Source organism: Anomaloglossus baeobatrachus, chromosome 5 (genome assembly GCF_048569485.1).
Source record: "Anomaloglossus baeobatrachus isolate aAnoBae1 chromosome 5, aAnoBae1.hap1, whole genome shotgun sequence".
In the NCBI taxonomy this organism is placed as follows: Eukaryota; Metazoa; Chordata; class Amphibia; order Anura; family Aromobatidae; genus Anomaloglossus; species Anomaloglossus baeobatrachus.
Genome location: NC_134357.1, coordinates 254,567,603 through 254,582,968, shown reverse-complemented (window position 1 = coordinate 254,582,968; position 15,366 = coordinate 254,567,603). Strand labels below are relative to the sequence as shown.

The 15,366-nt window shown below is 43.0% G+C and overlaps 1 protein-coding gene across 1 annotated transcript in view; it reads left to right on the top strand.

Annotated features, from left to right (window-relative positions):
* LOC142311173 (calcium-binding protein 2-like) overlaps nt 1–15,366 on the top strand; it is a 45,289-nt gene that overhangs the window by 10,177 nt on the left and 19,746 nt on the right. The window lies entirely within an intron of this gene.

The following is a 15,366-nucleotide window of genomic DNA, read 5'->3' as shown; positions in this document are numbered from 1 at the left end:
GAAAAGTAAGTAAAGTAATGGCTCTTGGAAGAAGAGCGTGCGTGTGTGTGTGTGTGTGTGTGTGTGTGTGTGTGTCTGTGTCTGTGTGTATATGTGTGACAGAAAAATCAACCAGTCCCACAGGGGTTAATTATAGATGAATAAATGAAGAAAATAGATGTAAAAAAAATGGACATACAGATGACAATGGATATTTGTTTTTTTTACTATGAAAAACAGATGATTTTTTATACGCTTTAGTTTTAAGACAAGAAAACACTCCCCTCCTCTGGTGCTCTTGGGGTAATGCTTCTGTGATCCCCACCAGCCTTTAGCGGTAACATATTGGCACATGTGAGCGCTGCAGTGACACATAATTACTGTAGATTGGAAGCCAGTGGCACGCATCAGGTTCGCGGTACAACAGAAGAGCCAGAGGAGTTCTATACTGTGGTTTTTTACTTCTCTTGATCTACAAGTGTAATCCACAAGCAAATATGCACCAAAAGCCATCCTATATATATGACTGCCTTTTCCCCCCACCATTGTGTCTCATGATATACATTGTTTTTACCATTTTTACCATTGATAATGATCATGTGATCTCCCCCCTAAAACTTCCTACCTTTTTCCCAACATATGGACTTCAAACCATTTGATGGTTTGAGAACTATATTGTTTTCCAGAAACGGTGCCACCCCTGCCCTTGGGAGATGAGTGGTGTGGCTAAGTCCCATGAACTTGAATAGGCCTGTGCTGTAATACCACACACAGTCCATAGACAAAGGTCATGCAAATTTTACAAAGAAAAGAGTATCTTTTTCTGCTTCTGGACAATCCCTTTAATTATGTTTGACAAGTCACATGTATTGGAACCTGCAGAGAAAGAATAACATACCAGATCAATTAGCAATTACTGTAGATTAAAAGCTTTAGCAGAAAGCTTACTGAAATCATCAGACTTAGCTGTTCACTGGGGACAAGTACAAATAAGCCAATTTTATATACAGAGGTAGACCTCTGAGAAATGCCGGACCTGTGGCTCTTGACACTTCAGCTTCCCTCTGATGAGGCGCGAGAGTGAAAAAATGGATTTTGTTCTACTTTTGTATCATTGTTTCCAAAACTAATGAAATCCTGAACCCCCTGAACACATTTGTCTGGTTCACAAATTACCTTAACCCTAGAACTCGCAACCATAGAAATCTACCATAGAAAACAAGTAACCTAGCAGGCCTGCGAGGCCCCAAGTATGCGTTCTAGGGTTAAATTGCAAACCAGTGTGATGGTAAAGTAATTTATAAACTCAAAATACATCTGACCGGTATTTGGGGGATCTCCATTTCGGTTTGTTGGGGTAAGTTTTCAACAGTTTTATTCAATGTTTGACTCTGATTTTCACCAATTTTTCCTTGAAAAATTGGTCGAGGTTGTTCAGGTAGCTTGAACGAGTCCTAGACTGAGATTTGGGCTTCTACCAGGACATACACATTCTGAGGCTCCTTCTGTGTATACCTTTGAACTTGTACTTGGGATCATTGTCAAGCTGAACATTTTAGTCAAATTTTAGGGTTTTTTTTCTGCATGTTATTAGTTGTAGATGAGGTTCTGGCATTTGTCCCTAGTCAAATTATAAGGCTTGTTAAAGGTTCAGCTGTTCACTAATAAGGTAGTCATCTCTCCTAGGTAGTACTTGCAAGAGTTTCATTCAGTTTCTGAGAGAGCTACTTTGCATACTTTTCACCCATGCCCAGTAAGACTCCACAAGTAATAAAAACCACAAAGGGGCAAATTCATTAAGACTGGTGTTGTACAAGCAAGTCTTAAAGGGGTTGTCAACTACAACTCCAGCCGCCCACCAGATCTGTATGCCCCCAGCCCCCTCACCAGATCTTTATGCCCCCTAGCCCCCACACCAGATCAGTATGCCCCCAGCCCCCCCCACCAGATCTGTATGCCCCCAGCCCCCTCCCACCAGATCTGTATGCCCCCAGCCACCCCATCGGAGCTGTATGTGCCCCCAGAGCTGTATAAGCCCCAACACCAGAGCTATATGCCCCTTAGTAATAACTATGCTACCAGTAATTTGTATGCCCCACAGTAAAGTGTATTTCCCCTAGTAATGTGTATACCTCTTAGTAACGTGTATGCCCCTCAGTGAAAAACACAGACGTTCTTCACTGACGTGTTAGGCTATGTCCCCACGTTGCGTATTTGCATGCAGTTACGCTGCGTATTGCACTGCAGCGTAACTGCATGCGTCCTGCGTCCCCTGATCCATGCCCACGTGGCATTTTAGAACGTCAAATCAAGTCTCTACCATAAATGCGAGAGGTAGTAGGATCGTTGCCCGCATTCTCCACCAGGGGGGGAGAATGAATAATAAAATACTGATAGGGGTGTGTTATAAGACTCCGAATATTATGGAAGAGGTAGAGAATCTCCTCATAAAGCAAATTGATAAAGCAGCGAGTCTCGGAGAGGTAATTATTATGGGGGACTTTAACTATCCTGATATAAATTAGGGAACAGAAACTTGCAGTTCCAGCAAAGGAAATAGATTTTTGATAACAATGAAAGATAATTACCTTTCACAAATGGTACAGGACCCCACAAGAGGGGGAGCACTACTAGACCTTGTACTAACCAATAAGCCAGACCGCATATCAAATATACAAGTTGGGGGTTACTTGGGGAATAGTGATCACAAAATAATAAGTTTTCATGTATTCTTTAGTAAGATGTCTAGTAGAGGGGCTACAAGGACACTAAACTTCAGGAAAGCAAATTTTAAACGGTTGAGAGATGATCTTAGTGCAATAAACTGGGATGATGTACTAAGTAATAAAAGTACACAAAGCAAATGGGAGACTTTTATGAGCATCCTGAATAGGGCTTGTGCAGAAAATATACCCTATGGGAACAAACATGCTAGAAATAGGAGGAAACCCCTATGGCTAAATAGAGCTGTAAGGGAAGCAATAAAAGAAAAACAGAAAGCCTTAAAAGAATTAAAGAGGGTAGGTAGTGATGAGGCATTATATAATTATAGAAAATTAAATAAAATATGTAAAAAGCAAATTATGTTAGCTAAGTTTGAGACAGAGAGACTCATTGCGAGAGAAAGTAAAAATAATCCTAAAATATTCTTTAACTACATAAACAGTAAAAAACTGAAAAGCGATAGTGTTGGCCCCCTTAAAAATAGTCTTTGTGAAATGGTGGAAGGAGATGAGGGTAAAGCCAACCTGCTGAATGACTTTCTTTCTACGGTTTTTATACAAGAAAATGCCATGGCAGATGACATGACCAGTGATACCATAAATTCACCCTTGAATATTACCTGCTTAACCCAGCAGGAAGTACGCCGCCGCCTCGAAATCACTAAGGTTGACAAATCTCCGGGCCCGGATGGCATACACCCCAGAGTACTACAGGAATTGAGTTCTGTGATAGATAGACCATTATTTTTAATCTTCTCAGATTCCTTAATAACAGGGTCGGTACCGCAGGACTGGCGCATAGCAAATGTGGTGCCAATATTCAAAAAGGGGACAAAAACTGAGCCGGGAAATTATAGGCCGGTAAGTTTAACCTCTACGGTTGGTAAAATCCTTGAGGGTTTCTTGAGAGATGCTATACTGGAGTATCTCAAGAAAAATAACCTTATGACAGAGTATCAACATGGGTTTATGAGGGATCGATCCTGTCAAACTAATTTGATCAGCTTCTATGAAGAGGTAAGTTCAAGGCTGGACCAGGGAAATGCAGTGGATGTTGTGTATATGGAGTTTTCAAAAGCTTTTGATACGGTGCCACACAAAAGGTTGGTACATAAAATGAGAATAATGGGGATAGGGGAAAATATGTGTAACTGGGTTAAAAACTGGCTCAGTGATAGGAAACAAAGGTTGGTTATTAATGGTACGTACTTGGATTGGGTCTCAGTTCATAGTGGGGTACCACAGGGGTCAGTATTGGGCCTGCTTCTTTTCAACATATTTATAAATGACCTTGTTGGGGGCATGCGGAGTAGAATTTCAATATTTGCAGATGATACTAAACTCTGCAGGGTAATCAATACAGAGGAGGATAATTTTATATTACAGGGAGATTTATGTAAATTGGAGAATTGGGCTGAGAAGTGGCAATTGAAGTTTAATGTAGATAAATGTAAGGTCATGCACTTGGGTAGAGGAAATAACATTTATGATTATGTACTTAATTGTAGAACACTGGGTAAAACAGACACAGAAAAAGACTTGGGTGTATGGGTGGATGGTAAACTTCACTTTAGTGGACAGTGTCAGGCAGCTGCTGCCAGGGCTAATAAAATAATGGGATGTATTAAAAGAGGTATAAGTGTTCATGAAAAAAATATAGTTCTACCTCTGTACAAGTCACTAGTGCGACCGCACTTAGAATACTGTGTACAATTCTGGTCACCGATATATAAGAAGGACATAGCTGAACTGGAGAGGGTGCCGAGAAGAGCGACCAAGATTATTAGAGGAATGGGTGGGCTGCAATACCAAGACAGGTTATTAAACTTGGGGTTATTTAGTTTGGAAAAACGAAGGCTTAGGGGGGATCTAATCACAATGTATAAATATATGAGGGGACAGTACAGAGACCTTTCCAAAGATCTTTTTACACCTAGGCCTGCGACTGGAACACGGGGGCATCCGCTACGTCTTGAGGAAAGAAGGTTTAATCATAATCACAGATGAGGGTTCTTTACTGTACGAGCAGTGAGACTATGGAACTCTCTGCCGCATGATGTTGTAATGAGTGATTCACTACTAACATTTAAGCAGAGCCTGGACGCCTTTCTTGAAAAATTTAATATTACCAGTTATGTATATTAGATTTTATGATAGGGTATTGATCCAGGGAACTAGCCTGATTGCCGGATGTGGAGTCAGGAAGGAAATTTTTTCCCCATTGGAACTTGTTTGCCACATTGGGGTTTTTTTTTGCCTTCCTCTGGATCAACATGTTAGGCTACGGGTTGAACTAGATGGACTTAGAGTCTCCCTTCAACCTTAAAAACTATGATACTATGATACTATGATGAAATCGCTGCTTTCTAAAAAGCAACATGTCACTTCTTTCGTGTGCTTTGCATGCTATCTCCATTCTGTCTATAGGGAGAGGCAGCATCCAGAGCGCACAAATTCTGCAGTCACCAAAGTTTCAGAACGGAGCTTTTCAGCTGCGCTCTGAAGCGGACATGCAGTGACTTTTACACTGCGGTGCAGAGCGCACACATGTGGGCACATAGCCTTAAACACGCATGTCCCTTCATACTCCGTGATTCATGGCACACAGTGGTTGTCCATGTGCAATCCGTGATACGTGATCCGTACTCCGTGATTGCACATGGACATTACTCACCTGCCCCCGCTCCTACTCTCTGTGGTGCTGAAGAGTCCCGCAATTCAGTCACCGCTTTCTCACCTCTGCAGCTACTTCCGGGTCGGCTCTGGCTGCATAAATGAATATGCATGCCATAATGAGCCAGGCAGGAAGAAGCAGAGAGCAGCTACCGAACTCAGCATCGCTGGAGAAGGTGAGTTGAAAAAGCTTTTTATTTTCAATGTCCGTGTTTTTCTGGTACGTGTTTCACGGATCACACCATAGTGTGGTCCGTGGGACATCAGTGATACCAGAAAAAAAACTGACATGTTTCTGTGCGGCAATCATGTATACGCATATACGCCGCACGGAGACACAGTCAGTGAAAAATCACTGATGTGTGTGCAGACACATTGATTATAATGGGTCTGCATATGTCCGTGATTCTGGTACTTATAAAAACTAGCACATACATACCAGAATCACTGACATCTGAAACAGGCCTAATATGTATGCCCCCTCAAGTACTGTCTATGCCCCAAGACCCTCCTATGCTGTATATACTGTAGCCTCCAGCCCCTCCTGTGCTGTATATACTGTAGCCCCCCAGCCCCTCCTGTGCTGTATATACTGTAACCCCAGCCCCTCCTGTGCTGTATATACTGTAGCCCCAGCCCCTCCTGTGATGTATATACTGTAGCCCCCAGCCCCTCCTGTGCTGTATATACTGTAGCCCCCAGCCCCTCCTGTGATTTATATACTGTAGCCCCAGCCCCTCCTGTGCTGTATATACTGTAGCCCCCAGCACCTCCTGTGCTGTATATACTGTAGCCCCCAGCCCCTCCTGTGATGTATATACTGTAGCCCCAGCCCCTCCTGTGATGTATATACTGTTAGCCCCAGCCCCTCCTGTGATGTATATACTGTAGCCCCCAGCCACTCCTGTGATGTATATACTATAGCCCCCAAGCCCCTCCTGTGATGTATATACTATAACCCCAGCCCCTCCTGTGATGAATAAACTGTAGCCCCCAGCCCCTCCTATAATGTAGCCCCCAGTCCCTCCCATGATGTATATACTGTAGCCCCCAGCCTCTCCTGTGATATATACTGTATATATACAGTGTATATATATACTTATATATATATAGTATATAAAACCCCCATCCTCCCTTGTGATACATACACAGCGGTGTTAGTGTGCACTGTGCGTGGCTAGGTCTGTTAAAGTGATGCCAAGTGATCACATGCCGAGGAGGAGCTGGATAGAGACAAGCGGGGTAGGTGAGTGCGGCTGCTGCCAGCTTCCCCACATTATTACTTCCAATGTGTGTATATATATGATGTATATATCTAGGTATGTCAGTGTAGATGACTGTGTATAGATTTGTCTGTTTATATGTATTTTAGGGAATTTGTCTTCAAATATGTACCGTATATGTGCGTATGCCTATACCCACGTTGAGGACTCACTGTGTCCTGGAGGCAGCGGGTCCTGACCTGCGGGGCTGCATGTCTCCTCTGCAGGAGAACGCAGGAGACCGCAGCTGCCTGTGCCCATGATCAGGACTTGCTGTGTCCTGGAGGCAGCGGGTCCTGACCTGCGGGGCTGCACGTCTCCTCCGCAGGAGAACGCAGCTGCCTGTGCCCATGATCAGGACTTGCTGTGTCCTGGAGGCAGCGGGTCCTGACCTGCGGGGCTGCACGTCTCCTCTGCAGGAGAACGCAGCTGCCTGTTCCCACGATCAGGGTTCAGTGGGCTGCGGTCTCCTGCTGTGTTCTCCCTATGGAGGACGCATGCAACTGCAGCAAACAATTGATATGCTGTAGTCTGTAAAGACGTTCCGCAAGTCAGTGTTTGTTGCAGAAAAAACAAGCACGGTGGGCAGGAGATTTCTAGAAATCCCTCCACTGTGCTTGTACTGTACAACACAGCGTTTTGGACACAGCAAAAACACGCTACATCCAAAATGCTGCAAACACTGATCGTGGGCACGCAGCCTTAAACAATGTGATCAGCAGTGCTGTAAAGGTTTGGATGTGGGCGTGACAGATTGCATAATGGGTGTGGGTGCGGCTTCTCTTTGTTGTAAGCTTTAATATTTCGGTTACCCGTGTATGGGTGAGTTACATGCATAACATTATAGCCAGCCCATTACAGTGTGCTGGGACGTCATTATGGATTCCGTGAATGCTTTGACCACACAACTTCAAGCTTTATCCTTGGAGGTTATGGACATGAAGCACCATCAACATCTCGCAAGTCTTGCTAATTCAAATGGTGCACCTGAGTCCCAAGTAAAGTTACTGAAGTGCTTCAATAGTTAAAGAAGTAGTTTTTCAGTATTTTCTGCCTCGTGTATATTATAATTTTGCCTCTGTCCTGTCTCCTCTGTGTATGAGAGTCAACAAGTTGGCATTATTTTGTGTTTGCTCTATGAGATCCACAGGCCTGGGCATTTTCTTTGCCTAAGGATTCACCAACGTTGTCTATTGTTGAGGCATTTTTCTTGGCTCTTGGCCTCATTTATGATAACCCTGACAGAGTCGCATTGGCTGAATTCAAGATCCGTTAAGTTGATTTAGGTTGATTGTAAAGCTGAGGATATCTTCTCAGAGTTTAGATGATGGGCAGTAGAGACCTCCTGGATTGAGCCTGCCCTTTGTAATTAGTTCTGCCAGGGACTGGATCGTCAGATTAAGGAGTTGCTGGTCTACAGTTCCTGACTGCAGTCCCTGGAGGAAGCTATGAAACTGGCTATTAGTTTAGATAGACACTTGAGGTACAGAGATACATTTAAAGGGAACCTGTCATGTCAAAAAAGCGTTCTGACCTACAAGCAGGAGCCTGTGTGAGCTGCTAACCCCTTCCTATCCATCCCTGTGTTGTTATATTGTGTAATATGAAAGTAATAAAATAACGTTTTATTACTTTCATATGTCCTATGTAAATGACAGGGTTTCTAGCCCCATGAGCGTCTCATCGCCCTGTGGGTGTCTACATGCTTTCCATGGTATCACTCCCCTGTGGGCGTGATACTGTGGATTTACATCAGCGAAGTGACCGTCGCTACTTCAGAATCTCGCGTGCTCGCGCTTACCATGCTTGCCGCCTTAACGGCAGGCGGTCTTTGGTTGGATTGAGTAATCTGAAAGCCTTGCAGAGACTCTTGGACTTTGCAAATTATCATAAGTTCATTAAAAAAAATTCTGTCTTGGCCAAACCTTGACTGACATGACCAAGAAGAGAACAGATTTTTCTTATTGGTCAGTCGAGGCAGTACATGCTTTTTTTGCTTTCAAGACAGCTTTCTCTTGCTCCTGTCCTCAAGAGGTCAATCTGCCTTTCTGAGCTGAAGTAGATGCTTCCGTTGTAGAGATGGGAGCCGTTGTTTCTCAATAAAAATGAATGGGTATCTACATCATTGTGCTTTCTACTCCCAGAAGCTCTCTCAAGTGGAGTCTAATTATGATATTGGTGACCCAGAGCTTTGGTAGTTAAAAGAGCTTTTGAGGAGTGGAGACATTGGTTGGAGGGGGAAAGTGATAAGGTGACTGTCTTTACCGATCCTAAGAACCTGTATATTGATGCTGCTAAGTGTTTACACACGAGAAAAGCTTGATTGGCTCTTTTTTTGCTCAGTTTGATTTTACTGTGACTTATCTCCCTGGATCTAAGAATGTTTTAAAGGGAACCAATCACCAGGACTTTTGTATATAACCTAAAGCCAGTGCTATACTGGCACTGTCAGGCTGATTCTATACATACCTGTAGTAGTCAGCTCGGATATATAAGTTTTGAAATCCAAAAAAGTAAAGTTTATAAAATCGGCATATTCTTGAGTGACAGCAGCTGAAGATCAGATAATATCTGGGGGGTATTCATAGTTATCCCCTCCCCCTGTTAGAATTAGCATAAGTATTATACAATCGATTTAACTTTTCACTAGCAGGACCCACGTGACCAGAAGGGGCAGGGCCTCAGCCAACAGAAAAATGTTGCTTCCTGGTATCCGCTATGTTGGCTGAGGCCCTACCCCTTCTGGTCACATGGGTATGACCTCAGCACAGGTCCTGGTAGTGAAAAGTTACATCAAGTGTATAATAATTATGCTAATTCTAATAGGGAGAGGGGATAACTATGCATACCCCCCCGCTATTATCTGATCATCAGCTGCTGTCACTCAAGAAGCTGATGATTTTATAAACTTTACTTTCTTGGATTTCAAAACCCATATAGCTGAGCTGACCACTAAAGGAAAGTACATACTCAGCCTGATAAAGCCAGTATAGCACTGGCTTTAGGTTATATTCGAAAATCCTGGTGATTGGTTCCCTTTAAGATAAAAAAAATGATGGCTTGTAGCTTTGTCCCAGAATTGGGGGATCAAAATCCAATCAAGGTTGTTAGTGAAGGGATGGTGGTGGGTGCGCTTGGGATAGATCTCAGGCAATGCATTCAGGATGCTCAGGACAGTGCATCAGTAGGTTTACCTATAAACAAGCTTTATGTCTTCTTAATGAAGGTACATGATTCCGTCTTGGCTGGGCATCCGGGTTCTTTTGCCACTTGAAAATCTCTTTCTAGGTCTTTTTGGTGACAGAATGCTAGTAAGGATATTAAAGAGTATGTTTGTAAGTGCAGAGTCTGTGCAGGGGCTAATGCCTCTCAGGCCCCACCGGGTTATCTCTTGCCTAACGAGGTTTCATCACAGCCTGGATTCATTTGTCCATGGACTCTGTCACCGTTTGGCAGTAGTACAGTTGTGTGGGTGGTAGTGTATCATTTTAGCAAAATTATATATTTGATTCCACTTCAAATTCCACCTGCTAAGAGTTTAGCATCTTTGCTGATTTCTCATGTAGTGAAATTGTATGGCGTTCCCAAAAACATTATTTCTGATAGACGGGTTCGATCTCTGGCTAGCTTTTGGCATAGTTTGTGCTCCAGATAGGATATCAAGATGCCTTTTTTTCCTCAGGTTCTCATCCCGAGACTAATGGACAAACAGAAAGGTTGAAAGAAGAGGTATAACAGTATTTGAGATGCTTTGTTTCTTCTAATCAGGAGGACTGGGTGGGATTTCAGCCTCTTGCCGAGTTTTCTCTTAATCCCTTAATGACCGGGCAATTTTCCATTTTTTTTTCATCCTCTTCTTCCGAGAGCCTTAATTTTTTTATTCTTCCATCAATCTTGCCATATGAGGTCTTGTTTTTTACGGGACGAGCTGTACTTTTAAATGAAACCATAAGTTTTTTTTACCATATAGTGTACTGGAAAGAGGCAAAAAAATTTCCAACTGCGGAAAAATTGCAAAGAAAGTGCAATTACACGATTGTTTTTGGTATATTTTATTCACCGTGTTCACTATATGGTAAAACTGATGTGTCGGTGTGATCACTAAGGTCTGTACGAGTTCATAGATAGCAAACAGGTATAGGTTTAATTTTATCTAAGGGGGTAGGGGAAAATCAGAAGTTTGTCCAAAGTGGCACACTTTTTGCACCATTTTCGGTGATCCGTAGCGTTCTCATTTTGTCAGGATCTGGGGCTCAGTGACAGCTTATTTAATGCGACTCAAGCTGACGTTTTTAAAGGTACCACCTTTGCGCAGATGTACCATTTTTATCGCCTTGGTATTGTATTTTGCGCAAAATTTGCGATGACCAAAAAATGTAATTTTTGCATTTAGAATTTTTTGCCGCTACACTGTTTACCGATCAGGTTAATTGATTTTATATTTTGATAGATCGGTCATTTCTGAAAGCGTCGATATGAAATGTTTGTATATTTTTTATTTTTTTATTGCTTAATTTACAATGGGGCAAATGGGGGTGAGTTCAACTTTTAGGTATTTTTTTTTTTTTAAAACTTTTCTTTTAATTTTATTATTTCCCCTAGGGGGTTATAAGGATCAGCAGTCTGATCGCTGCTGCCATTTTTTCTGATTAGAGCTGCACAGGGTTCCTTTCAGAGCCCACGCTTGCGCAGCCTAGAGGAACTACAGTATGGAAGAGTCAGGGTTATGACATGATCCAATGCTACCAGCAACCATCGGCACCCCGTGATCACTTCACAGGGCTGCTGATGGCGGCGGGGAAGCCCATGGTCTCCGCCGCCGCCATTTAAATCATGCTTCTGCCCTTTGGCAGTGCGTTTTAACTGGAAAGCAGATGCGGGTGGATCTTGGATCCACCCGTGCCTGCCAAGCACACATTTCAGCTGATGAAATCAGCTGACATGCACAGATCCCTGCCAGCTCACCATAGCAATCAGCAGTGTTTCCCCTGGGATGACCAGGAACGTACCAGTACGTCCCTGGTCATTAAGGGGTTAATAACGATACGTCTACGACTAGCAAGATCTTGCCTTATTTTGCTGCAGGGGTTTTCAGCCAGCATTTGGGAACTATTCAGCTTTAAGGTACTGTCACACATAACGAGATCGCTAGCGAGATCGCAGCTGAGTCACCGTTTGGTGACGCAATAGCGATCCCGTTAGCGATCTCGTTATGTGTGACACCTACCAGCGATCAGGCCCCTGCTGTGAGATCTCTAGTCGTTGCTGAATGGTCCAGGTCATTTTCTTCAAAGGCGATGTCCTGCTGGGCAGGACACATCGCTGTGTTTGACACTGTGTGACAGGGTCACAGTGACTGCTGAGATCGTTATACAGGTCGCTACTGCGACCTGTATTGTTCCTGCATCGCTGGTAAGATCTGACTGTGTGACATCTCACCTGCGACCTCCCAGCGACTTACCTGCGATCCCTATCAGGTCGCATCGTTTTCGGGATCGCTGGTAAGTCGTTGTGTGTGACTGGGCCTTTACAGTCCTCTGTGCCAAAGGAGGAGAGATTTTCTTCCCGATTAATTAAGGTCTGGAAGGAGGTCAAAGAGGACTTTTGGTAGCTAGTGACCCGGCCAAGAGCGGTGCAAACTACAAACGTAGGAAGGCTCTGGTCTTTAGGGTGGGGAATTTTGTGATTGTCCTAAAAATATTTACTCTCAACGGTCGTGCCTAGAAAGATTGCTCCTAAATTCATAGGTCCTTATATAAAATTACTAAAATTTTAAATCCTATGACAGTTACAGTAAATTGCAACTTCTGATTGCCTGGAGGATCAATAATGCCTTCTACGCTTCTTTTTTGAAAAAAATTGAGGGGACTCCTTTTACTCAAGATGTTATTAAGGTGGATTTGGAGGATCGGGAATATGAGGTTGAGTAAATTCTTGGGGTCAGATGCTGTCTATAGTATCTAGTTATGTGGAAAGATTATGGTCCAACTCCTGAAGATAACTCCTGGGTTGATTCGAAGGATCTTCATGCAGATCATTTGGTGAGAGTGTTCCGTCGTCGACCTCGGATGGTGGGGGCTTCTGAGAAGCCGGTGGTCCCTTGTAGAAGGGGTTGTGTACCTGTCTGCTGAGCTATGACCCTGTTATTCCCAGTCCAAATAATGATGGTTCCTATTGCATTTATTTTTCCTTTCTGGGATTGATCCTCTTCAGGTGTTTTCCATTGCCTCATTTTGGTTTGCCCTATAACTATCTGAGATGGAACATACTGTATATTCTCCCTTCATTACACTTCCTTGCTGGCGATACTTCTAGGTGGATAATGCTGAGCTGTTTCAGCTATTCAGAAAAGTGATTTTCCCTGCTAGGTAAACACTATTTATATTTCTATTGTTTGTTTACCTGTCTTTCCAACACCTTTCCTTTCTCCTTAGTTCAGTTGGTGGAAGGTTATTCTTGTTTCCTTTATTATTCTCCTTTTTCCCACTTTGTGCATGTGCTTTAAGTTTCCTCACCTTGGGTCCCCATATACATCTGCACACTTTACCGCTCCTGGTTAGCTCTGCGTATTTGCTTCCAGTCTGGTTCCTCAGGACTTACGAGAAACCCCTCAATGGCTTTTTAGGAAGCCAAGTCCAAAATGGAAATATTTGTTGTGTGGCTAGGGGGTTTCCTAGTCTATACAAGGACAAGTAGGGTGTGGGTGTGGGTGCAGCTTCTCTTTGTTGTAGGTTTTAATATATCTGTTACCCGTGTATGCGTTAGTTATGTTCACAACAGACAGTGCTAATTTTTATCAGTTTCTTGGAAGAAACCCTTTAAGTTTACAGACTAATAGAATTTATGGCTAATCAACTAGTTCATATTAAACCACCTTGGTCAACATATTCCCATTTTCTCTGTAGAGATTGTGTCCCATCCAAATGTATAGCTTCTAGTGCTAGTTGTAAGTAGTGCATCTGATGTTTAGTATAAGCTATATTTCAACCAAGAATGAACTCAAGATTTTTGTATGTACTCAAGAATACCCCAGATGGCCATCCGCACCTGATGCTGTAAAATGTGCATCAGGTGCACTATATAGGTAAGGATGGTTGACCTTACCTATATAGTCTTCTACTAGGCATTGCTCCCACTAGCCAGTTTCCTACTCCACACTGATGAGGGGCAAATACCCCGAAACAGCTGTCTGTAGATGGATACTATGTTTTGACATAGTTGGTTTCCTTGACTGGAGACTGCCCTTCCCGTGGTTTTTCCTTCCCGGTGAAAGACCTGGCTAGTTACCTGCCAGCGTTGAGAAACATGTGATGGTGTCTCCGCGGTTTCCTTGTTTTGCATATTTCCCAGGGGGCATTGCTCTCGAATCACTGCGTTGAGAAAACACGTGATGGTGTTCCGCGGTGCTGGATGTTGATCTCCCTAAGGTCAACCATCCTTACCTATATATATTATATAGAGTCATTACACACAGAAGGATCTATACCTATATATTTATAGTCATTACAGACAGAGGTTTTTTTTTCAAGTGTTTGTTTCTGATAATGTTGATGATTATGGCTTACACCAATGAAAACCCAAAAGTCATTATCTCAGAAAACTAGAATATTATATAAGAGCAACTGAAAAAATGATTTTATAGTGAGAAATGTTGGCATCTACTGAAAAGTCTGTACAGTAAATGCACTCAATACTTGGTCAGGGGTCCTTTTGCATGAATTACTGCATCAATGCGGCATGGCATGGAGGTGATCAGCCTGTGGCATGGCACTGCGGAGGTGTTATGGAAACCCAGGTTGCTTTGGAAACAGGCTTCAGCTCATCTGCATTGTTCTCATCTTCTTCTTGTCAATACCCCATAGATTCTCTATGGGGTTTAGGTCAGGCGAGTTTGCTGGCCAATCAAGCACAGTGATACTGTGGTTATTAAACCAGGTATTGGTACTTTTGGCAGTGTGCACAGGTGTCAAGTCCTGCTGGAAAATGAAATGTCCATCTCAAAAAGCTTGCCGGCAGAGAGAAGCATGAAGTGCTCTAAAATTTCCTGGTAGACGGCTGCGCTGATTTTGGTCTTGATAAAACACAGTGGAGCTACACCAGCAGATGACATGGCTCCCCAAACCATCACTGATTGTGGAAACTTTACACTAGACCTCAACCAGCTTGGATTGTGGCCTCTCCATTCTTCCTCCAGACTCTGGCACCTTGAGTTCCAAATGAAATGCAAAATGTACTTTCATCTGAAAACAACACCTTAGACCACTGAGGAACAATCCAGTTCTTTTTCTCCTTAGCTCAAGTTAGACGGTTCTGGCGTTGTCTATTGGTTATGAGTGGCTTGACACAAGGAATGCAACAGTTGTAGCCCATGTCCTGGATACTTCTATGTGTGGTGGCTCTTGAAGCACTGACTTCAGCAGCAGTCCACTCCTTGTGACTCACCCCCAAATTTTTGAACGGTCTTTTCTTAATAATCCTATTAGGGTATGTGCGCACGTTGCTTTTTACCTGCTTTTTACCTGCTTTTTTGCTGCTTTTTCTTCTGCGCTGTTTAATGCCAAAATGGATGTGTTCTTCTATTCAAGCAAAGTCTATGGGAATTTGGGTTTCTTGTTCACACTATGTTGTTCAAAATGCAGCCTTTTTGTGGCAGAACTTTGGTCAAAAACTCAGCTTTTCAAAGAAGCAACATGTCAATTGTTTTTGCCATTTGGGTTTTGCACTGCAAA